The sequence below is a fragment of the Lemur catta genome, chromosome 1, assembly GCF_020740605.2.
Source record: "Lemur catta isolate mLemCat1 chromosome 1, mLemCat1.pri, whole genome shotgun sequence".
In the NCBI taxonomy this organism is placed as follows: Eukaryota; Metazoa; Chordata; class Mammalia; order Primates; family Lemuridae; genus Lemur; species Lemur catta.
The window spans coordinates 193,362,992-193,387,684 of NC_059128.1; positions in this window are offsets into that span (position 1 = coordinate 193,362,992).

A 24,693-nucleotide genomic window follows, 5' to 3' on the forward strand; every position below is an offset into this window, starting at 1 on the left:
ATAGTTCCTGCATATAGTAAAATTACGTACATATAGTTATATATATATAGTTATATTAACATAAGTAATAATATATAGTTAGTGTCACATAAGTATAGTTATATTTAGTTATATAACATATGGTTACAATAATAATATTATTATTGTCATTATTAATATCTCTAAGACTCAACTTTCATATCAGTAAAATCAAGGATATTCTCTAGATAAGAGTCTTACAAATGTCTATATGGCCTAGATATATCACATAAATTAATGAAACAGAATTTGAGGAAATGTGCTTGCTTGAGTTAAGAAGATAAGGGCCCCTGGTGCATCTGCAGGTAAAAATTACCATCCTAGCAGTGGACTCCTGGTATGAATACTGGGCCATTCTTATCAGATATTATCATTTTTCAAAAGAGCCAGATCAGGATTTTATTGTTAAATATCCTAATATTTAAATTTGGAATTTTTTTCGTCTTAAACACTGTACAAGTTGAACATTGCATGTCTGTAGTAAATCAGCCACAAAGTCCTTAATTTGGAGGGGGGATGGGTATACACACACCTAATGGTGCAGCGGACACGCTTGAAGCTCTGACTGGTGGGGCAAAGGCACTTGCCTTTGAATATTTTAAATTACTGAGTAGAACTCCATGGTATACACAAATTGGTATTAACTGATCAACACTTAAGTGCACATATAGTAATAACATTCATCGGATATCAGTCAGATGCAGAGGGGAGGAGGGGATGGGTATAGACACACCTAATGGCTGCGGTGCGTGCGCACCTTCTGGCTGATTGGAACGCTTGAAGCTCCGACTCTGGTGGGCAAAGGCCCACCGGACCCGGATCGGGATGAGGAAGACGACGATGAGGATGAGGAGCAAGATGCTTCGCTGGTCGGATGAACCCAGAGCTGACAGAACAGTTGCTGTGGCCTTTGCCCACCAGAGTCAGAGCTTCATCCCCCAAACAGTGCGCACCGCACCCACTAGGTGTGAATATGCCCACCCCCTCCTCCCCCCTCCCACCTGCCCAACACATGATGAATGCTACTACTATATGTGCACGGAAGTGTTGATCAGTTAAAATAAAGAATAACTAAGTGGATGGAAATTACAGAAAAAAGAAATTACAGGAGAGGGAGTGGACTTGGGAAGGGAAGTTCAGTTTGGGTGCATTTATATTTGAAGAGTCTGTTGAGACAATGTCAAGTGAGCAGTTGAAATACATAGTTCTTAGAAAACTTGTTAGAGCTAAGAATTTAGCACTGATCAGCATAAAAATAGTTATTCAAAGCTCTTATTTAATGACATTCCTCAGAGATTCTAAGTGTAATAAAAATAAAAAGAAAGGGTAAAATTCTGTGGATCTAGATTTAATGGCTGGGTAGAAAATGGAAATCCTGAAACTGGGAAGCACTTGATGGCTGATAATGACACCTGATGACAGAGAAATTTGACATTTGATTTAGCATGTGTTAGGCATTGAATGTCTGGCCTTTGGGATTTAAATTTCAGGTAAGGGAAAGGAGCAAAAATCCAATGAGAATAATTTAATGGCAATGTATAAAAAACTGAAGCACCAGAGCATTGAGTGGCACTCTGTATGGTCAAGAAATTTTGGTGGTATGGAAATTTAAGTGGGACCTGAATGGAAAGAAAGATTTAAGAAGGATCTTTTTCATTAATTGCTAAAAATGTGAATGTGATTATAGATCTAGTAGTGGATGGACATTTGACTACAGATAATTTTTTTTAAAAAATGGTACAGTTGAAGGCTTCTCTGAGATTGTTTACATGACTTTTAAGAGATTCAGTCAGCAATTAGGTGACTTTTCTATAGCGTTAAGAATCATAAGGATTTAAAACACCATGAAGAGGGGAAATGTAAAGTTACTGGAATTAGGGGAGAAGGAATGGAGGGACCATTAGAGTGGCAGAGAAACATTCTGGGTTTCACATTATGGGAATAGAGCCAAAAGTACATATTGCATAGTGACTACATGAAGTTCAAGAACAGGCAAGACACACCTATGATGACAGGTATAAGAAAAGTGGTTACCTACGAGTGTGGATATCAACTGGAAGAGGGCCTAAGCTCTCTGGAATGATGGAAATGTTCTTTTTCTTTATTGGGATGGTGTTTTTACAGGTATATACATTGAATTGTAAACTTAAGATCTGTACATTTAACCATATGTAAATTTTAACTCAATAAATTAGTAAATACACATATATTTGTCTTAAATTTATAGGATAATCAGTGAAAATCTCTTATCTCTAATTTTTAATAAAGCCATCATATTATTGTGACGGTTAATTTTATGCACCAGCTTTACTGGGCCATGGGGTGCCCATACATTTCTCTAAACATTATTCTTGGTATGTCTGCTGCAAGGATATTTCTAGATGAGATTAATTTGAATGGATATACTGAGTAAAGAAGATTGCCTTCCCTAATACGTGTAGTCCTCATCCAATCAACTGAAGACCTGAATAGAACAAAAAGGCTGAGTAAGAGGAAACTCCTCCCTGCTTGATTGCTTTAGCTGGGACATTGGTCTTGTCTTGGAATTCAGACTGAAATATTGGCTCTTCTAGAACAGGGGTGGGGAAACTTTTCATGTTCTAAGTCCACATTAATTTAGCTGTAATCAAATATAGCTACATTCAAAAAAGTTCAGTTAGATAAAAATGTGTATTATTTTGTAAAATCTAACTACTATGTACTTAATTTGAAAAAATGAAAACCATTTGTTAATTTTAAGTTAACTAACATTTTAATGACTTTGTTTTGTATGATTTTGTTGGAAAGTATTGGAATATTTGATTACAGCATTGAGGTCCACAGTTTCAGCTGATCCTCTAGATGGATATCAGTCATTTGTGACCTTAAGGGGGTCTTGATTTGGGTTAGGCAGGAGAATGTATATTCACAGCAATAAGTGGTTGTAAAGCAAGGAAACAGTTTTTGGACATGTTGCCAGAGGCATGAATACTCTACTTCATTTTTCCATATTTCAATGGAATCTTTCTTAGCATCAAACAATGACTTTACAATGTCATCTACTGCAAGCTCACTCATTTCGGTCAGTAGTTCCTTAGGTGCCTTGGTGATAACAACTAGGTAAGGCTGAAATGCCAATTTGAGTGTGATGTCATGACTCTCAAAGTCAGTTAAACTTTCATTGTGTTCTCCAATTAATAGATTTATAACAGCTGCTATTCTTCAAGTGATTCACATATATCATCCTACACATCAATGATTTTTGCTAACTTGGGAAAATGTTCACCCGAAATTTCCTTTTGAAGAAGTGTTTTGAAGAAAGATAGCTTTTTTGGAAATGCTTCAGTTTTTTTAGCCACATATCATCTATAGACTTAGTTTTACCTTGCAAAGAAATATTCAAGTCATTTGATTTGACATGATATCACACAGAAATGCTGCATTTCTAAAGACATTTTTTTTCAATAATTCACATTGCTGACTCTGTTCTTCATAAAATGTAACTACCTGTTCTCACAGATATAAAATTTTGGCTAACACCTATCCTCACCATAGCCAACACACTAAAATGATAGGTCAAACTGACACTGGATACCTCATCCTTCAACTTTAGCATGAAACAGGATGCTGTGTTGCGTTTGCACAAATATAGTTAACAATACTTGTAATTTTTGCAGACTGTCACTTAAAGCAGTAGCTTTAGCACAGAGATTTCACTGATGCAAGATACAATGAAAAGAAATAAGAGCTTCTGGATCTGTTAATAATTTTTTAATCTGTGCAATAAACCCTTCATGTTTTCCTGTCTTGGAAGGTGCACTGTCTATACGTACACTCACTAAATTTATCAAATTCAGCCCAACTTCATGACATTTATCTTGAAAGTTATTGAAGATATCCATTCCCTGTGTTCTGCTTGTGAGAGGGCCCAAGGTAACTTTTTGTAGCAAAGAAAATCTTGTTATGACCCAAATGAAGTATAAAACCTGTAGGCACAGGTAGTAGTATCATTTGATGCATCCAAAGCAATTGAATATATATATGTATATTTTCTTTTTGACATATTACATGAAGTTGCTCTGTTAAGTTGAAGGTTAATTCATGATGTCAATCACTTATGGTTCTCCTTGAAAGAGGCAGTTATTTGTACCTTAAAACACTGTTGGGAGTCTAAGCATCTTATAACTTTGACAATGCATTCTTTCACAATTTCTACATCACTGAAGTGTTTCCCTATTTTTCCGAGTATATAAGCTACATTATAAGTTGTTTCACTGGCATTATTTCCACATCTTGTTGCTGCTTGAAAGAATTGCCTTTGCTTTTGCTTTTCATCTTTTAATTTCTGCAGTACAACCTTTGGTGTCTCTCCCTCTAATTTAAAATATTTGTGGTCCTTATGAGTGTTGAGCATTGAATTATTTTAATGTTGGTATTGCAGTATCACAAAGCAAGCAAGTCATCTTATCTTTAGCAGAAACAAAATAATACTGCCATTCCCAATCCTTATTAAAATATCTGTTTTCTTCCTTCAGTGTTTTCTTGGTCTTCTTTGACATTATGTGCTGTTAAATAGACAGAATTTAAAAATACTGTCAAGCTGTACAACTATTCACAAATTACATTTCAAATAGAAACATAGTGCGCTATTGTCAAAAGCTGATAACAGACTGGTATACTAGACCCTCATAAATTCTCACGAACCAGCATTGTACGGTAATGGTGCCAGTCACATGGGGGAAATTAGAACTAAATCATGAGCGTAGCAGACCTCAATTTAGCCCTAATGGCTTACTGATGTTCTAACTGTGCCAGTAAATATGGGAAAATTATTTCATTGAAACTTATTTTATTCTTTGGTATTTTAAATGACTTGTCTTAAATAATAAAATATAAAAGATGAACAAAAATGTATTAATAAAAATAAAAGAATTTATTCTATAAAATTTAGATTAAGTCACAAGGCCACACTTTAGGACCTAGAAGGCCACATGTGGCCTTAAGGCTACAGGTTCCCCACCCCTGGTCTAGAGTCTTATGGTTCTCAGATTGGAACATTACACCTTTACACTCTTGAGTCTCAGGCCTTCAGACTCGGAATAGAACTATACATTGGCTCTTCTGGGTCTCCAGCTTGCCAGTTGCAGATCTTGGGACTTCTTGGGACTTCTCAGCCTCCACAATTGCTTGAGCCAATTTCTTATAATACATCTGTCTATCTATCTCTCTATTAATATCTAGTTATAGATACAATTGTAGATATAGGTATCTCCTATTGGTTCTGCTCTCTGAAGAATTCTGACTAATACAGTTATGCATGTTCATTTTTCCTCACCAATTAAAATTAACTTTAGGTGTTGCTAGACATAGAGATTAAATGTATTTTCACATTTGAAAATGATTTGAATCAATTTGTGGATTCACTGTCAAAGAGGTTGATTTTGTTTAATAATCAAATTTTGATTAGTCTTACATCATTAATAGCATGAAAGAGATTGTAATTCATACCCTCACTTCAGAAAACTGGTTACTTAGTTTCATCCCCTGCCACTCACCCTATCTGGAATCACTAGCCCATTTGCAAGCTAATTTCCTGTGCTTAACTCTCTTTTACCTTGATTTAAGCATTTTATTCTTAGAATTAAACCTTAGTTTTTAAATTAACTCTCAGCTACACAATTCTCAACATAATTTTCTTAACCATCATCCTCAATAACTTCATCATTTTCAGAGAAGCAGTTCAGATTAGTGGTTGAGATTATGGACTTTGCATCTGAAATTAGCAGCTGTTTGACCTTAGTTAACCTCTTTGTAACTCAGTTTTAATCACTGCAGAAATAACACCTATCACATGTTGTTAGCATAAAATGACTTAATAGATTTAAAATACCTAGAAAAGTACTGGACTTAGCATCATCACTGTAAAAAAGAAAACTCTGTATATTGATACACTGCCTTTGGTACCATCACACATATGTTTGTGCTAGGGGCTTTCAGGGCTTTAAAGGGGGAAAAAAAGATAAAAAGAAAAGGCGAGCTTTTCTAATTTAATGAGACTCACAACCTAATAGTGAAAGTTAAACATTCACATATAAACCATAAGATTAACTACAAATTAATATTGTAAAGAGTATATTGCATATGAGGTTAAAACATAAAGCATTAAAACTATGAATTTAGTATTATCTTAAACTTATATCTTCTCTTGGAGCCTAATAATTCAGAGCAAAAGGGATGTATGTAAAAATATTGTTAATTTTTTTATTGTTATATAAATGCAAGGTATTATTTTTATCAACCTTATGTAGTACAAAAATTCCATTCCAAAAGATGAAGAAACTGAAAACCAAGAAAATTGAATTGTCAATACTAACTAAATCAATAGCAGACCAAAGACCAAAATCTAATTTGTCTGACTCCTACTTAGTATTCTTTCAGCTAATTTTTTTTTTTTTCCAGAAAAGCAGGAACTAAAGAGTTAGCAAAGTGAAAATGAGTTAAATTAGAAAAAAAGTAGAGTTTCTTTTTGGATCACTGGAGGGGGTAATATGATCAAAATGAAGGAATAATTGTGTGTCTTGCCTGTGATGTCTGTAATCTTAATTTCAAACTTAAAAATACATGAATCAAAAACAATGTTGTTGGCCGGGCACAATGGCTCACGCCTGTAATCCTAGCACTCTGGGAGGCCGAGGTGGGCGGATCATTTGAGCTCAGGAGTTCGAGACCAGCCTGAGCAAGAGCAAGACCCCGTCTCTACTAAAAATAGAAAGAAATTATATGGACAGCTAAAAATATGTAGAGAACAAATTAGCTGGGCATGGTGGCACATGCCTGTAGTTCCAGCTTCTCGGGAGGCTGAGGCAGTAGGATCGCTTGAGCCCGGGAGTTTGAGGTTGCTGTGAGCTAGGCTGACACCAGGGCACTCTAGCCCGGACAACAGAGTGAGACTGTCTCAAAAAAAAAGTGATATAGCACCTGTTGTATTTTCCTGGAAAGAGTTGGAACCCATTCTACTAAGTGAAGTATCCCAAGAATGGAAAAATAAGCACCACATGTACTCACCATCAAATTGGTTTCACTGATCATCACCTAAGAACACATTTAAGAATAACATTGATTGGGTGTCAGGCAGATGTGGGAGGGGAGGGGATGGATGTATACATACCTAATGAGTGCTATGCTCACTGTCTAGGGGATGGACACATTTGAAGCTGTGACTCGGGGGTGGGGGTGGGAGGGCAAGGGCAATATACGTAATCTAAACTTTTGTACCCCCACAATATGCTGAAATAAGAATTTAAAAAACTAATAATGTTGTTAATTTCTTGGGCTGGATTTTCTTCCACTATAGTTACAAAACCATACTTTTGTTTTCCTTGAATAGTGCACCTTTACTCACACCTTCTTTTTTTATTTACTTATTTACTTTTTAGAGACGGGGTCTTGCTTTTGCTCAGGCTGGTTTTGAATTCCTGAGCTCAAATGATCGGCCCTCCTAGGACTCCCAGAGTGCTAGGATTACAGGTGTGAGCCACTGCTCCTGGCCTACTCACACCTTCTAACTTCCCTCAGGAGGTTATAAATAAAGTCCACTCTTCCATAAAAGTTCAATTCCTTCAACCGTACAGCATTCTGAATCTCTGGCTCACTTTTCTTCTCAAAGACTTTGTGCCTGCCACCACTCTTTTTTCTTTCCATCATCAATATCTGTCTCCTAAATGATTTCCATGAGCATGCAAATGTTTTCTATCTTTAAAAACAACATTTATTGAATGTATGTATATTTCCAGCTTAGCTCCTTTCAACAGCAAAATTTCTCAAAAGGTCATCTACAATCAATATTCTCATATTCTTATTACCCCTTCCCTTTTACTCCTCCCTAAGCTGATTTTCATCAATTTACATTGCTCATGCTAAGGTCATGAGTGACCTCTAACAGTGAGCAAATCCAGTGGTAATTTTCATAGGCTCAGTTTACAAGATATATTAATGGAATCTGATACTGTTGATCTTATTTGATTACTTTATTCATTGTGGCAAATTATATTTTCCAAAGATGACTGCACCAGTATATCCTGCATGCTCTTCTAGAAAGGTAACATTGAGAGATGAGGATCTATGTTTCCTCCATTGAGAGACAGCTTCTTTGTTTCCTCCTGTCAACTCCTTGGACCTTTGAAATTACACTGACCAATGCAATGTGGTAAATTTAGTGCTGGATGTCCTGTGATACCAGGTAAAAGAGGTGATACGTTTCCACCTGGCTCTCTCTTGTGGGACACGCAACTTGTGAGCCCAAAACTGATATTTAAGAAGTCCAGCTCCCCTGAAGCTACCATTTTGGAGTAATTACATGGAGGTACTACCTAGTGATAGACAAAGATGCTTTAGAAACTTCAGCTGGCCCAGCTTCCACATGTGAGTCTTCACAGGACAGGCACCAGACAGTTAAGTGAGGAAGCAAGTTTTCACATGATTTCAGCTTGTCTTCAAGCTGTTCCAGCTGAATTTTAGAGTACAGTAGAATAGAGCCCTACTCATGTCACCAACTCACAGCAAATTTTTTTTTAATTCCCTAAGTTTTGGAGTATTTTTGTTACACAGTTATAGTAGGCAAAACACCTGTCTTGGCTTCTACAATGGGCATTTTGGATTTCCTCTACCTATACTGGTTATCCTTTCTCATTCTCTTCCACTGGCTCCTATTTCTGTGCTCAGCATCCTAATATTAGAGTGTTCCAGGACCCTGGGCTACTATTCTTTTCTATATAAATTATCTAAATTATTTTATTTCATCATTACCTATGACATTTACATGTGGGCAATTCTTTCTGCTCCACCACATTGCATTTCTATCCCTATCTCCTTGGGATACACTGAATTCTAGGCAAATATATGTAATGGCTTACTTTACATTTCCACTTGAATATTTAATAAGGAACTCAAAATATACAAAGCCAAACTCTTGATCTCTTCTCCTTGTAAAACGGAACATAAAATTTGTTTCTTCCCCAATCTTCTTTATCTCAGTGAGTAGAATTACAATTCACATGATTTCTCAAGTGCACAATTTAGAAGTAATTTTTGGTTTCTTTCTGTCAATGACTGCATCTAATCTATCTCTATTGATTATGACTTTACAACATATCTCCAATCTTGTCTCCATTTTTACTTCTTCTCCCTGTGTATGCTGCTGTTATCTCTTTCCTAAACTATGGAAATAATCACTTTAACAGTCTCCCTAATTCCAGTCTTGACACACATTAATCTATCATACACGTTAGTAGCCTAAGTCATCTTTTTCAACAAAAATCAGATCATATTACTAATCTAGTTTGAAGTGATTCAATGCCTTTTCATTTAATCAAATTTTATTTTCCAAAGAAGGCAGCAACAAAGTTTTCCATTCTACACTTTCCTCTTTTATTGTAACTTGATATTTCTACCATTGGAAGGTAAGAGTCTATGTCCCTTCCCTTTAAATATGCATGACCATATGATTCAGTCAAAACAACCACATGTAAGTCCCTTGGGACACTTGCTTGCTTCCCCCCCCCCCCAGAGATGGGGTCATTCTCTGTCTCCCAAGCTGGAGTTTAGTGGTATGAGCAGAGCTCATAGCAGCCTTGAATGCTAGGGCTCAAACAATCTTCCCAATTTGGGCTCCCAGAGTTTTGGGATTATAGGTGTGCGCTACTGTGCCTGTCTGACACTTGCTTTTGAACCCAGTCCTTATGCCTGAGTGAGCCCATGTAGCCTGTGGAGAGGACCCTATGGAGAGGATCTGGCCCCCAGCTTCAGCTAAGTTCCCAACCAGTAGCCACTATGACTTTGCCAGCCTCGTAAGTAAGCTGTCTTGTCAACTGGAATGGAGATGGGCTATCCTAACCAAGCCCGCCCAGATGCTGTTGTTTTGTCATTAAGTTTTGAGATAGTCTTTTTTTTTTTAATGCAGTAAGAGATAACTAACACAAATTTTGGTGCTTGAAAGTGGAGTGTTGCTCTAAAAACCTTTAAAACATGTAGCACTGGCTTTGGGAAAGGTCATATAAGAAAGCCAGAAAGGCATTGGCAAAATGTTACCAGAAGCGTAAAGAATCTTGAGGAAGCTGTCTCTGATAGCTCAAAAGATAGAAAGGAAAATATGATTGGAAGATGTCTAGTAGTGGGTAGAAATTTTGACAACACTATTACCTGAAGTAACAGAGAAGATAAAAAATGTACCAATGAACCTGATGATCAAGCTATGGGAATTTTTCAGGCAGAATATCAAAAGTGTCACTTGGATTATTTTCACTGCCTATGATAAAATGTGATAGGAAAGGATTGAGCTAAAAAATTAACTTTTAATTATAAAGAATCTAGAACTTTCTTTGTTTGAAAATAAATGTTTCTCTTTCCTAATCTCTCTGGATTGTAAATGATATTTAAATTAAGGTCTGGCTTAAGGGAGAAGATCAGTTGTACTATAAAACTTATTGTTAAGGCTTCAGGAATATCTAAAATGGTTTCTCATGGAATCTTTCAAACAGAAAAATGCCCTTCTAAGGATCATAATATTGTACTTTATTTGTCCTGTCCATTATATAATGAGGCTTACAAAAATCTTAAGGATGTTGTCCGAGAGCAGTCTCATGGCAAGGTCGACGAAAAGAATGGATTATCTTGAAAAGATTTATTCTTACAGCTTTTGTCTGATGAAGTGAATTATTTATTAATATACAGAAAGCCCACAAAATTAAAAGAATTGTATCTGCTTATAAGAAAAAGAGAAAGAAACAGCACAAAATGAGAAATGGCCTTGAGCCCTCAAACTTTTACAGGCAGGAAATAGGCTTAAGAAGGCTTAGGGAAAAGGAAGATGGACTCATAGGGCAGAATCAAGAGCCCATGGAGTCTAGCAAAGAGCCACAGAGAACAAGTCTCAGGGAGTATGACTGAACTCTAATCAGAGAACTGGCAAGGTGTGCCTGGCGTTTCAGAATTGATATGGATCAGGGGCTACTATGTTCCTTCTATTTTCCCACCATTTTGAATAGGAATATCTACAGCAATTATACAATGCCTGTCCCACAATTTTATTTTGGGTATTTGGAGAAATAGAAAAATTATCTCTCTAGATCTGGTATATCACGTATCATCATGACACATTATAAGAATGAGTGTTTGAGGAGCTGTATTGGAGGAACTATGCACCTATACCTCGATCTAACCTAGATGGTGAGATTCTAGACTTAAGCTGATGTAATTATGGAATGTGATTTTTCAGTCTTGGAGGAATGACTATATTTTGCATGTGGGAAGAGGGATATAAATTGTTGTGGTCTGAAGATAAATTGTGGTAGACTGTATTTTTCAACGGTGGCTGTGACAAGACTTCCTATCTCAATTTTTTCTTACAATATGCCTTTAATGCTGTTCTCATCAAGAAGTTTTTCTTACCTTTGAATCTGGGCAGGATTGTGACTATTAATTCTATATGACTTTTGAGAGTATGTCAGAGAGCATAATATATTTTTCTAGTTCATTTAGGATGCTTGCTCTTAAAACCTAGCCATTATGCTTGCATAACCCCAAGAGAACTGCTGTAGAGAGGCCCACATGAAGAAGAACGTAGGCCCCTGGCTACAGGCTGATCGACCTCTCTTCTGACAACCAGTGCCAACTTGACAGTCATGTGAGTAACCATCCTGAATCTTTCAGCTCCCAGTTGAATCACTTCAGGTGATGTTACATGAATTCCTGCAGATTTGTAAGCAAAATAAATTATCATTTTTATTTAAGCATTAAGTTCTGGAGTGATTTGTCTCATAGGTATATGCAACTGATATAACACAGAATGTAGATAAAATCAAGCTCCCATGCTGTCCTATGAGGCCCTGCATGACTAGTTTCTATCTACTCCCCATGCTCATGTCATACCATTGTTTATTGTGCTTACTTTTTTCCCATTACACTCACTTTTCTCCTGTTTCCTAAAATCTAGCTAGTTCTTGCCTTCATGCTTTGTCATTGTCACTCCCTGATAAGAATATTCTTTGTCCAGATCTTGTAATTCAGGTCAAAGTTTGTAGATAACATTCTCAGAAATAGATTCTCTGACTACTCAACCTAAAGTAACCCACCAAGTGCTCTAGCCTATTTCCTTATTTATGTTCATCATGACTTCCGTATCTATTTATACATCTATTTATCTAAGCCAGATTTCGTACATCCCACTACAAGAGCATAAGCTCTGTGAGAACAGAAAAATTGTTTTCTTCTTTAACCCCATTACCTATGACAGTACCTATTACATAGTAGGAACTCCATAAATATTTCTTAAGTGAATGAGCCAATGGAAATAAATATTGATTCAGTTTTATACTATAGAGCAAAACAGAAATCCAAGATTTAATCCAATACATATTACAAAATAATACTTTAAAAAATTAAATCCATTAAGTTGACTTAAAAAATGTTTACAGTATTGTAACATTTTGAAAAAGAAATTAATTTCTATACCACCTGGATCATCTCTGTAAATTTTCTCATATAAATAAATAGTATAAAATTTTCACATAAAATTGGACATATTAGTTATTTGATTTTTTTGTACTTATATGAATCTTTTACTTCATGTAAGACAAACAAAAATATAATTCTGCAATGTTCACTTTTAATGCCAGGTTTTGCGTTTAGTGTTAAACATTAAAAAATTCTTTTTCAGAGAAGAAAAATATGTTGATAATGGTCAATAAAAGAAAAGACTTCAATTTTAAGGAATTTGGAATGTAGATTCCTGGCATAATAGAGACATAGGCTTTTATATCTAATCAATGTGTAAAATTGAAAAATAATTTTATTTCCTTGGAGTTTATTTCTTTGTACATCAAAGCTTGAGTAACAAAGCAAGTGCACAAATATAGTTGGAATAATACTTCTCACCAAGAAGTAGTCCCAAAATAAGTCAGAGGAATTCCCCTAGTGATTTTATCCCAAAGAAGGAGCTATAATCTGAAATCTTAGTATCTAACTCTGAAAGAATCAGGAGATCTGTTTATATCATAATCTGATATTTGCAATTTTCCTTGACTTTCCTTGGTATTTCCTCAGATATATTTTACTGAGAGAGGTACACAAAGTCACAGCCTTAGGCCGGGAGACTATTTTTTTCTGCTCTGAGTCATCCATTTGCCTGTTCTGAACAACCTCTACTGTTGGCTCTTGCACAAGAATCTCCTGAGAGTAGTAGTTGCTAAACTCTAATTGCCTATTATTTCTTGCTCATAATCTTACTCCTTTGATGAGAGTGAGAGCTTTAGCCTTCAATAGATGTTGCACTTATATATTATTTTATTAACCTAATCATAATGCAATTCCACTCAAGCACAAACACAGCAAAAGCAATCATTACTTGATTCTAATTTCTAGTTCACTGTAAGTAAGCCAGCCTATGCTTTTACTAACCAATTTCCAGTGCATATAAATAATAACATATATTTAGCTCATCGCAGTGCCTAACTCTCCCCGATGAGCAAAAGGATTATATTTACTTGTGCTTATCTTGCAGCTTCCCAGGATGTCCCATTAATTTCCATACTGATCCTTTAGGCTATTATGAGCAGTCACTTTCTCTACCACCTGCTTCCCACCATCTACTCTATCTTTTTCTTTAGACTCTTAATTGGCCGTCTTCTATTAGGGACAGTTCTTTTGGTGATCTAGCTTCCTTCACCTTCCTTACGTTCTGATAACTTTGTAGCATCTTCCATTAGTCTCCACATGTATTATTTGCTTTATGCCATAATATATTTATAAAATATATAAAAGATTGCTAGCATTTTTATTTTATAGATGATAAAACTGAAATAAAGAAGATAAATGATTCACCAGAGGCCATGATTTGTGGGCCTTGTAGTAGGTTTGATGTGAGGAAAGCAGAGGTGAAATGCCAAAATAGAGAGATTAGAGAGAGTTGAGATGAGTGATAGAGACCTAGAAAAGTGGGAGTTAAATGGTCCAGGGCATAAAATGATATGAGGAATAGTAGAAAGAAAAATAGGGGAAGATCTTAAAATTGATGATTCTTCTCTCCTGATAACTTCAAGGTGCATTTCAATTTAAAATCTCTATCACCTCATTGCATAGGGACAGAGGAAAGAAAATACATATAGAACACTTATCTGTTCCTGAAGCTTCCCAAATTTACAAAACTCCTAAGACATTGACAGAAAAAATATTATGAAAATTGCCAGTTATTGCCATTTCTGCTCATTCCTTTAAACACATTTTATAAATTCAATTTTACATATTGTTTAACCTTCTCAACTTGATATTGTTCTGCTGCCACATTCTGTTTCTTAAATATTAAACACACACATTTTAGTGGCCCCAAATTATGTGTTTGTTATACTTTGTCTATTTGGAGGTAAAAAAAAAAAAAGCAATTTTCAATAAGATCATGGTCTCTAGTATTGTTACCTGCATGATATCATCAACAGTAGATTTAAGAATGCTGAGGCTCCACTTGCTCTAAATTTATGTTTCCCTTGGTCCTCTCTATCACACTCAAGATTGAGTCCCTGCCCAACTCTTTCTTTTACTTATTTGCAGGGCCACTGTGAGCTGCTGCAGAGTTTGTACATGATGCAAATCCAAGGGATGCCCTGGCATTCTGAAGTATAGGAGCTGCAAAATTATATCTTCTAACCCTGCATCAGCTCCTCATAACAGCTTCCGTTAGGGCCCTCAGCAGAACATACTCCAATTACTGCAAAGATAAAACAATCCTAAAACAAGTAATAAACAGAAGATTCATTTGATGAGTATGTACAGTGGGGTAGGTTGTGTTACAAGTGTTGGGAAATCACAAGTGGATAGTAAAGACCAGCCCTACCATTATGGAGCTTACATTTTAGTATGGAAAGGGGCAGATAATAATCAAATCAAATCAAATGAAGCAAGATGTTGGAGAGTAATAAATACTATGAAAGAAAATAAATCAGGATAATTGGATAGAGAAACATAGATACTGTTTTAGAAAAAAAATTCTTATCAGTGACCATATCAGAGAAAAGAGGATACTCTGCTAAGAATGTATATCAACAGAGATCTGAATGAAGTGAATAAGTGAGACTGCCATGCACATATGTGGAAGAATAGCATTTCAGGGCAGGGGAAGACCAAGTGCAAATGCCCTGGGAAAAAGAGTGTGCTCAGATGCTTAAGGAATAGCAAGGGGGATACTGTGGCTGGGCGAAGGTAAGCAACTAGGAAAACGATAGAAAATGAAGACACAGAGGAAGTTAGAGATAAGACTAAATAGGGACTTATAAGTCATAATAAGAAATATAGAAATTTATTTTAAGTGTGATGAGAAATCATTGAAAGGTTTTGAGCAAGAGTAACATACTGAAGTTGTACAGGTTATATACGATGGTGGCTTCAATTGGGCTGGTGGTGGTGGAGGTAGTGAGAAAAGTGAAAATAAGAACATGCTTAAGGTAACTCTGGTTACTTCTGTTCTGAATGTTATTCACTGGGGGATGAGCTATGAGGTTTAAGAGAAAGAGAGGAATGAAACGTGATTGCAAGACTGTAACTGAGCAACTAGATGAATGGTGGTGCCATTTTTTTAATGGGAAACATTGGGAGACAAGAAAATTCAAGGGCAGAAGGTAACAGGAATTGAGAGATTATGTCTGGAGATATTGAGTTTGAAGTGCTTAAAAGACATCCGATTAGAGGTTATTGTAGTCTGTATTGGGTCAATTGAGCTAACTTGGAGTCATATTTCGCTAAATTCGTTTTTTTAAATAGTTCCAGATAGGTCAAAAGAAACATTTTGGGACATATTTGAAAGGCGGAAGTGAAGCATCAGTTATATTCTTTTTGTTCTTAGAAGGATAACACAGGGGATGAGGTACTTTTTCAGTGTGCACATGTGGTTACTTATCTGCTGACTCAACTTGCTGGTGTGAGCAGCAGAAACTTAAGTAGTATGAACAAGAAAGCAATTATCTATTACAAAAAATGTATTTTCACTGTTTGCATTATAACGGCTAGATTGATAGCAGGAATGAAGCATATTATTAAAAAACATGGCAAGGGACTGCAGTCATAATTAAAGTAAATCCTTGGCCAGAAAGGATAACAAATACTTTTGCACAAAGCTCTCATTGGTTCTGAAGCCTGGCAGGTGATGGCAGTGGCTTTAAGAGGCTATAGAGTAAGATCTGCTGCAGTTTTGCTGGGCATGTTAAAAATAGCCCTAGGCTAGACACATGCCATCCATCAGAATTAAGTAGATCACTCAACACCTGTTCCCTGTAACCTCTCTTCTGTTACCCCAGGTTCTTTTCCAGACAATGATGGGTTCTTGGCTTTTGCTTCTAGGTGTAATAGTAGTCTTGACCCAGGAAAAAGGTAATGATCCCTGGAACAAGATACATGAGTTGGGCATATATTTATCATCTCAAGATGGACCTTCCATCTCTAATAGTGGCTATCTTGCATTGAGCTTTCATTCTGTGCTAAGCTCTTGTAAAACACATTGCAAATACTATCTCATTTAATGCTGGTAACAGTGCTACAAGGCAAAACCTAGTATTCTTATTTGTATATAAATAAATTTAATTATAAAGAAATTTAGGAAATTGCTCAAGATCTCACAGTGACAGAACAATATATACATGACCAGGTGCCATCTGTCTGTGATGACTGACCTCACTTACTATATTAAGTTGCTCCCATGAGTTTGGGAGAAGCTTAGGAAAAGCTTCTTTCTTACAGACCACTGGGAGGATGTGACTGGTTGCTTTGAAATTGAACTCTGATATGGCCCCTGGAATCTCTGAAATCTTGAAAGAGAGAACAGAACTTGCAATAACTCTTGTGATATTTCAAAGGAAATATGGGTTTCTGTTCTGAAATAGAAGTAATAGATTTATCTTTAAGACAGACTCTTTTATTCTAGAAAGCTCACTTGTATGAGATATATAACTAGGAAAATAAAAAGCAGACTCCAATATCAGAAAAAGCTATTGCAGACTCTTCATTATGTGAAGTAAAAATGCTCTGCATAATAATGGAAAATATGGTCTCTGTGGTATATCTCTGCAGACTGACATTGTCTGATTTTTTTCTTCTTCTTGTTAATAGGATGATATTTGGCTGGTCTGGAAAATGACAGTGTGTCCTGTGGAAAATTTTTAGTACTTGCTGATGAAAAATTAGAGGCTGAATGCCAAAAGGCAAAGGACCTGTTCTTTTCAGAGTCCCAGGACCCTGAAGGGCTTGTCCCTCTGGTGATCTAGGTAAAGATGAGGCATAGAAATGGAAAGGAGCAAAAGCTGGAACAAAAAGGCAAAGAGATATAGTCCGCCAGGAAGATGTAGCCATTGTAAGTAGGTATGTGCTGAAAAACAACCACGAGTCATCTAAGGCAAATATTAGAAAGAGAAGAATTTCACAAAATAATGCATTAAAACATTTTTAATAAGCAGAGAATATAGAATTATATTCTGGGAGTCCTATAGAATATTTTATATTATTGTAAAAATCAATAAAACGCAAACAAATTTTATATAAATTATATTAATAGAAGATAATAGAATAAAATTTGAAGTTAAAAGCAAAAACAGCACAAATAATTAATCTTTGGAAAATAAAAATACTTTATTATTTATGGCAAAGAGGAAATCAAAACTAAAATTGTCGATTATTTATTTAGAAATGAATCTTACTATATATCAAATCATAGTATATCAAAATCATATTCTAAAGAAATTTTGTGACACTAAATATATTTTTAAAGCCTGTGAAATAAAATTTGCTTTCATCTCAAGAAACTAGAAAAATAACAAAAAATTGAAAACTGAAACCACTATAATTTCTGGTTCCTTTTTAAATAAAACTGGAACCAAGTGTATTTTCTCATCCCTCTATTAATAAATAATAGTGAGAACAAGCCAAATAAGGCAATTACTTGCTCTAGGAAACACTTGTTCTTTGAAGATAAGACCATGAACCAAATAAAATAGCTTTTAAATAAAAACTAGCAGCTTCTTCATCAATACTCATTTCAAGACCCTGCCTTCATGTTGCCTGTGAATCCAAAACTATTTCCTAAAACCTGCTGAACCCCAACCAACTTCCCTTCTGGCAAGACTAGCTTTAAAATCACCCAGTGCAGGTACTAAAACCTAATAAACAACTCTCCCTCCTTTTCACTTCCTTTTTCTGAGACACTATTCTCATATGTTCTATCAAGGTGATATTCTTCCTTACTACATTGTCTAATAAACTTAACTTTGCTGGATCAATATTTCTGGAGCTATTTTGGGGAGGCTAACAGTCAATGCAAGAGAAATAAATCAGTAAATATTAAAAAGAATTATTGTTTTAATAAAGGAAAAGTGATGAGTATTTTTTACAGAAAAATTCCAAATATTGTATGTAGATACTCTCCTCTCAGGAGGTGGAGATTAATTCTTATTCTTTGTATCTGTTCATTGAAGGTGGACTAGATTTGCTGATATCCTTCAAACAATAGTGCAAGTAAAGGAAAGTATGACAAATTTTATAGTGGGAAAATCTTGGCAAACACTACCTCAACCAAATAATGTAGATTAACATCACCACACCAGGGATGCCATGTGGACATCATTATCCCCTTACTATGATGTGATGAAAACAGTATTGCTTCTGTGATATTATTTCAAATAACTCATACCCCTGGTCTAATCGTGAGAAAAACAACACAGATCCATGTTTGGGGACCTTCAACAGGACATCTGCCCAGTATGCCTCAAGACTTTCCAGGTCAGAAAAGAGTGAGAAACAATCACAGACAAGAGGACACTGTGGAAATGGGACAATTATATGCAATGGGGTAGTGTGGATTAACTCCTGGATCGGTAAGAGGACACTAATTATAAATTGATGAAATCCAAATAAGTCTGGAGTTTAGTTACAGTAATATTCTAAAAGAAAAAAATTGAGACTGAAAGCAAAAGAAAACCTACTTGCTAAATAAATGAGAAGAAACACATCTGACAACTCTGATTAGAAACGGAGAAAAATTAATTAGTACTTAAAAAGTGACATTACCAAAGATTCAGAGTTTATTTAAAAATGCCTTTATCAGGAATTTTACTCTAAATATTTGCAAATTTACATGAAATGAACAGTTTCCTTAAAAATAATTTAAAATATCAGAATTAATCAAGTGTATTGGAAAGGTCAACAATCAATAACTCTAGATGTAAATTAAAGGAGTAAAAAGTCTACCGTCAGTAAAAGATAGATTATTTGATTTCTACATGAGAAGTAGATGACATTCAAATAAAGCATTATTAGAAGTAATTGGAGTTCTAGCACATATACATAATTTTTGTGTGATCTTTGGTAAGATAATGTTAGGAGAAAAATGTTCCCATTAATCAGAAAATAACTATAAATGTGCAGAAATATTATAAACATGAACTTAAGATTTTTGTGCAAAAATTACAAACCTTTACTGAAGAACTAAGTAAAACATGCAAAACCAAGAATACCAGGTATATGTCAAATGAATGTGTATATCCAGTACAACTCCAATAATTGTGGCTTGGGCTAGTAATTGAAATACACACAAACACAAAAGAAAAGAAATTTACTTTAAACTCATTAAATAGATCACAATGATTTCATATAAATTATTAAAAGAAAATATATTATTAATGCAATGTTTTTATTTTCTTGACTTGAGAGACTCCTATTCAAGATGTATGGCATGGAAACAACACAAAATAATAACAAATATAAGTACCTATAATTATTTTAAAATTTATTTATAGGTAACTATAGCCACGATTAGTTGCTAAAAGAAAAGCAACATAGTAAACTACAGCTTAATGGCCATTTTGTATTAATGACTTACCAAACCAATGAGAAAAATATCTAAACAACATACCAGAGCAATGGACAAAGAAAATGAAGGTAATTTGTAGGGAAAGAAATAAACTAGGGCAAGAGTCATGTAAAAAGCATCAAACTACATTGGTGATTAGATGTGTCTGAAAATAATACAATTCAAAATTTCTCAGTGAGGTTAAATTTTTGAAAAAGGCAATGATTAGTCAACATGGCATAGTGGGGAAACATACACAGTCAAAGGAGAAGTAAATTGGAGGACTGAGTACTTTCTCCTACTGACATTTGAAATGTGCAAACACTTTGACCCAAAAATTCCACTTGCAAAAGAATTCAATCCTACAGAAATGTCTTCACTTAGGTGTTCATTATTGCATCATTTTTAGGAAAGAAGACACATGTTGTGTTTTATCAATAGGCGGACGGTTTAATAAAGGGAGGGATATTTTCAATTTTGAGTGGACAACTTCTATAAAACTGAGATATACAGATGTACAATGATGCCCATGCTATTTTGTTTGATGAGTGGCAAAAAAAAAAAAAAAAAAAAGAACAGTATACATAGTCAGGTTTCGTTTTGTAAAAAGAGATATATGTTTGTGTACTTTCCTTATACATACATATATGTACCCATATACATACATATACATAAACATTTACACTTGCATGTACGAAGTCTGAATTGTACACAATAATATGCTCACTGATTACAACTAGTGTGTAAGAGTTAGGGAGATAGGTATGAAAAATGTACTTTTCACTTATGCATTTCTGTATTATCGAATATTTTCAATACGCCTTTACTTCTTTTTTTACTTCTATTAAAGTAACTTATTTTAAATTGTAGGTCAGTCTTAATAAGAGCCTGGTAGCCTCCATGCCCTGACCCAATAAGGTTAGATGTTCCTACAGTTAATATTTATTACTCTATACATGAATGCGTTTTATATAAGCATTAGATGCAGAATACCAAGTATGCTATGACCGCAAAATACCTTTGATGTCTAACTCAATGTGAAATGATTAAATATTGATCAATGAAATGAATAAAAAATAAATTATGTAACAGTTGAAATAATGAATGAAAGAATAAACCAAACTAGGTAACAGTGGAAGTAAAGAAGAAAAATGTGTATGACAAATTAGAAAGTTATAATCTTCTACAAAAAAAATTTAAAAATATATAAAATGATCAACCAAACAACAATATTTAACTGAGTGGAAGTAATAACCATTAGGTGCTGAAATAAATGATTCATTATTTTATTTCTACTTTGCAAACAAAACAAAATATAATTATGAACATCATTAGATAAAACAAATTAATTTCACTATAAAATTGCTTAAGTTGTAATAACAAATGTCCTTTATTGGATTTCTTCAAAGAATCAGGATTTCCTTATGGTTACATAAGTGTCTCATGAGTAGAAGAATTGCTGTTTTGCTGAAAGAATTGAATTATCTGTTTTTCATAACATATCTGGACTAACCATATTGAATATGAAAACTTGTCCTTTACAAATATTATGCACTTTTCTTGGCTATTTGTTAATTGCCCTTCAATTAATACCTTTGAGTTGGAAAGAAAAGAAAGTACCTGATGTGTTACATTTATTCCTTTTAAAGGTAACAATTGTTCAAAAGGTGTGAATGAAACTCGTGGTTCAGAATCCAAGATACTTAGAATGCATTAGACATATCTATGCTGACATTGGAAAGCTCGTTTGCTCCCATTACTAAAATATGTTACCTTACTACATTGTTTCTTCCAAGAAAAGCAGGTGAATTAATAAAAACATAACCCTGAAACTTTCTGAAAATTTATATTGAAGAGAGAAAAATCAAATGTTGTCTTTAGGAGTGGTGATCATTTCTTTTTCAATATTTAATAAGGTGGCAATTTATGTTTATGTCATTGTCAATTTTTTTGAACTGCATAAAGCTTATCTTTTAAAAATTTGTTTATTGATACATAATATTTTTACATACCTATGGGATACAGGTGATATTTTGTTACATGTATAAAATGTATATTGATCAAGTCAGAGTATTTAGGACACCTATCACCTCAAGTATTTATGTGTGAGGAACATTATCTTTTTTACTTCAAGTAGATTTTGTTCAGCCTCTCAAAATTATTGGCTATATCTATTACAGTGACAAACAACTGGAAAATTTTATATGGTGTTGCAGTTTTCTGTTGTAGAACTATGTTAGGATAATACCCTAGGATACCCTTTTAAGAAGCTGAGGTAAGAGATAACTTACTCAAAATATTTCATTAATGTTTCTCCTGATAGTCCACTCAGCTAGTTCAGGGGTCAACAAACTATACTTCACAGCCTCAGTCTGGCCCACCATCTATTTTTGTAAAGGAAGTCTTATCAGAACACAGGCATGCCGATTCATTTATGAATCATCTATGGCTGCAGTTTTTGCTACAGCAGTAGAGATGCACAGTTGCAACAGAGACTTTGATTTGCATAACCTAAAATATTTGCCATCTGGCCCTTTACAGAAAACATTTGCTGACTCCTGAACTAAACTAATTGATCCTGGTGTCCTTCCCCATCACTATAATAAACTAATACCCAGAAACTGTAGAGAGTACCCATAGACTACAGAAGCATTTTTTATACTTGAGAAACGTAAATAACCCCTTAGAAGGAAGAAAGGTATTCTCCTAGATGACAAATGACTTAAATTACTTTTATTATATAATTTCTTAAATCTGAATAAATGCATATCTAGGTATGCACTCTTTATATTTATAGCTTTAGTTTATTGCAAAACATATTTAAATTATACAGACATGAAATTAATATTAAATGGATTTAATGATTATATTATTTTGTACAAATTAAATTTGTACTTGAGGCACTAAAATGACACTACCTGATGTGCTATACAGTCTTTTGAGTTTGGCACATGGATTCTACTGCACTCCACATGATGATTCAGTTCTCCCTCATTTTTCCTCTGTTCACATTTTCATGAAATTTCCTTTGGAACAGAAATCATTGAATCATTCGGGTTTGACTTCTTAAATGAACATATCACAAATGAAGAAAGAGCATATAATTGAAGCTCTAAAACTACTTTAGTTTTCTTTGCTCATTTTCTCAGGATTGTTAAAATATTCCCTCAAGACGCCAAAGCATTTTTAAACTGATATGCAATGTGAGCGCTGGAATCCCATGGAAGATCTTGTTTTTAATTATCACCCAGGTTATCTGACATGAGTGTATATGTATATAACAATATTAATAAAATGGAGAGGGAAATTAAACTATTCTCATTGAGAACTTGTAGATTACCTATATATATATATATATATATATATATATATATATATATATATAGGTATATATTTGCATACCCCTATTCTAGTTACGTACAAAACACTGACCCACAGCAAAGGTGAAAACATTTTAAAAGAAAAGAAATGCAAATTAACAGTCACTTAGTTCATCAGGGAAGGCAAGGATAAAAGATACTATAACAATATTTAATGCTAGAACAGCTTTTATTACAGACTCTTAAAAGTTGAGCACAAGAGTCAAAAACAGGTCCTTCTATTTCAATAGAATTCCCCCCTTTATAAGCAATCTCAAGATTTTAATCAAATAAGCACATTATTAGTCTATTCCGCATAGTACAGAACTGTGAAGGAATTGAACAGAATATGGAAGGTGTATGTTTTCTATATTGTAAAAGCTTATACTCAAAGTAAAAGAAATCCATGATTTCCTTCATCAAATAGTTAGGTTTCCAGTCTGTGCATGAATAACTATCAAAACAAGTGGTTAAAAAAATCAGTACTTCAAAAATTCTGAAGGAGTTTGATTAATTAGAGGAAATGATAGAAGGTACAAAAGTTTGCTTAGTAAAAATTCTTATAATAATAAATCATAAAAAACTCTGATTCCTATAATGACAAATCCATGTATAAAAAAACTGTTCAAATCATTATTTCTTTTAAAAATGAAATCTCATGTTTCCACTTACATTTAGACATATTTTGTTGCTTACTGAACACCTTAAAAGAAAATTAATTTGGATAATTACATTTCTATCACTGTAGAGATATAATTTTATTTGCCTTTTAAATTACTGAAAAAATTAGAAAATTATGATTCTTCTGAATAATACATCTCTGACTTGAATAAATTCCAGGTACCTACAGTCTTTACTGTTTAACCAACTGTTCTAGAACAGATCATGGAATTTGCCTGGGGTGAGGATGAGTGAGAATGATGACTTGGAGTCAATTCTAGGTTACTTTTAATTTGGTTTTCTTCCAAAGCAGCAAATAAACAGAGTGACTGATGTAAATAAGGTAAGACAGTAGGTGGGGGCAGCTACACACCTTTTCTCTCACGCTACACACTTTTCCTCTTACATCTTATCAAGGCACATCAATGTTTGGTCATCTTGGCAGACCATGGTGAATGAAAGGCTGCTGGGTCACAGTGTGAATCTGTGGCTCACTGCCTTTTATGTACCCAATAATCATGTCAGCACCCAGAAACAATCTGCAGCATAGTAAAAGGCAACAATCCATTACCCAGGAAGTTGCAGCCCCTTGCCATCTCGGCAGGACCTAGGAGGTTCTCTTTTATGTACACTTAGATGTGGCCAGGCCTACCATACCAATAATATTCTGCTTCCCTAATTACTAGTACATGTAAAAATTGTTTCTTGAAACAAAGGGACAATATATGTACCAGGAATGAGGACAATGAGAAAGAAGAACAATGATACATTTTTTCAGTAAAAAGATTCCCGATTATTTTA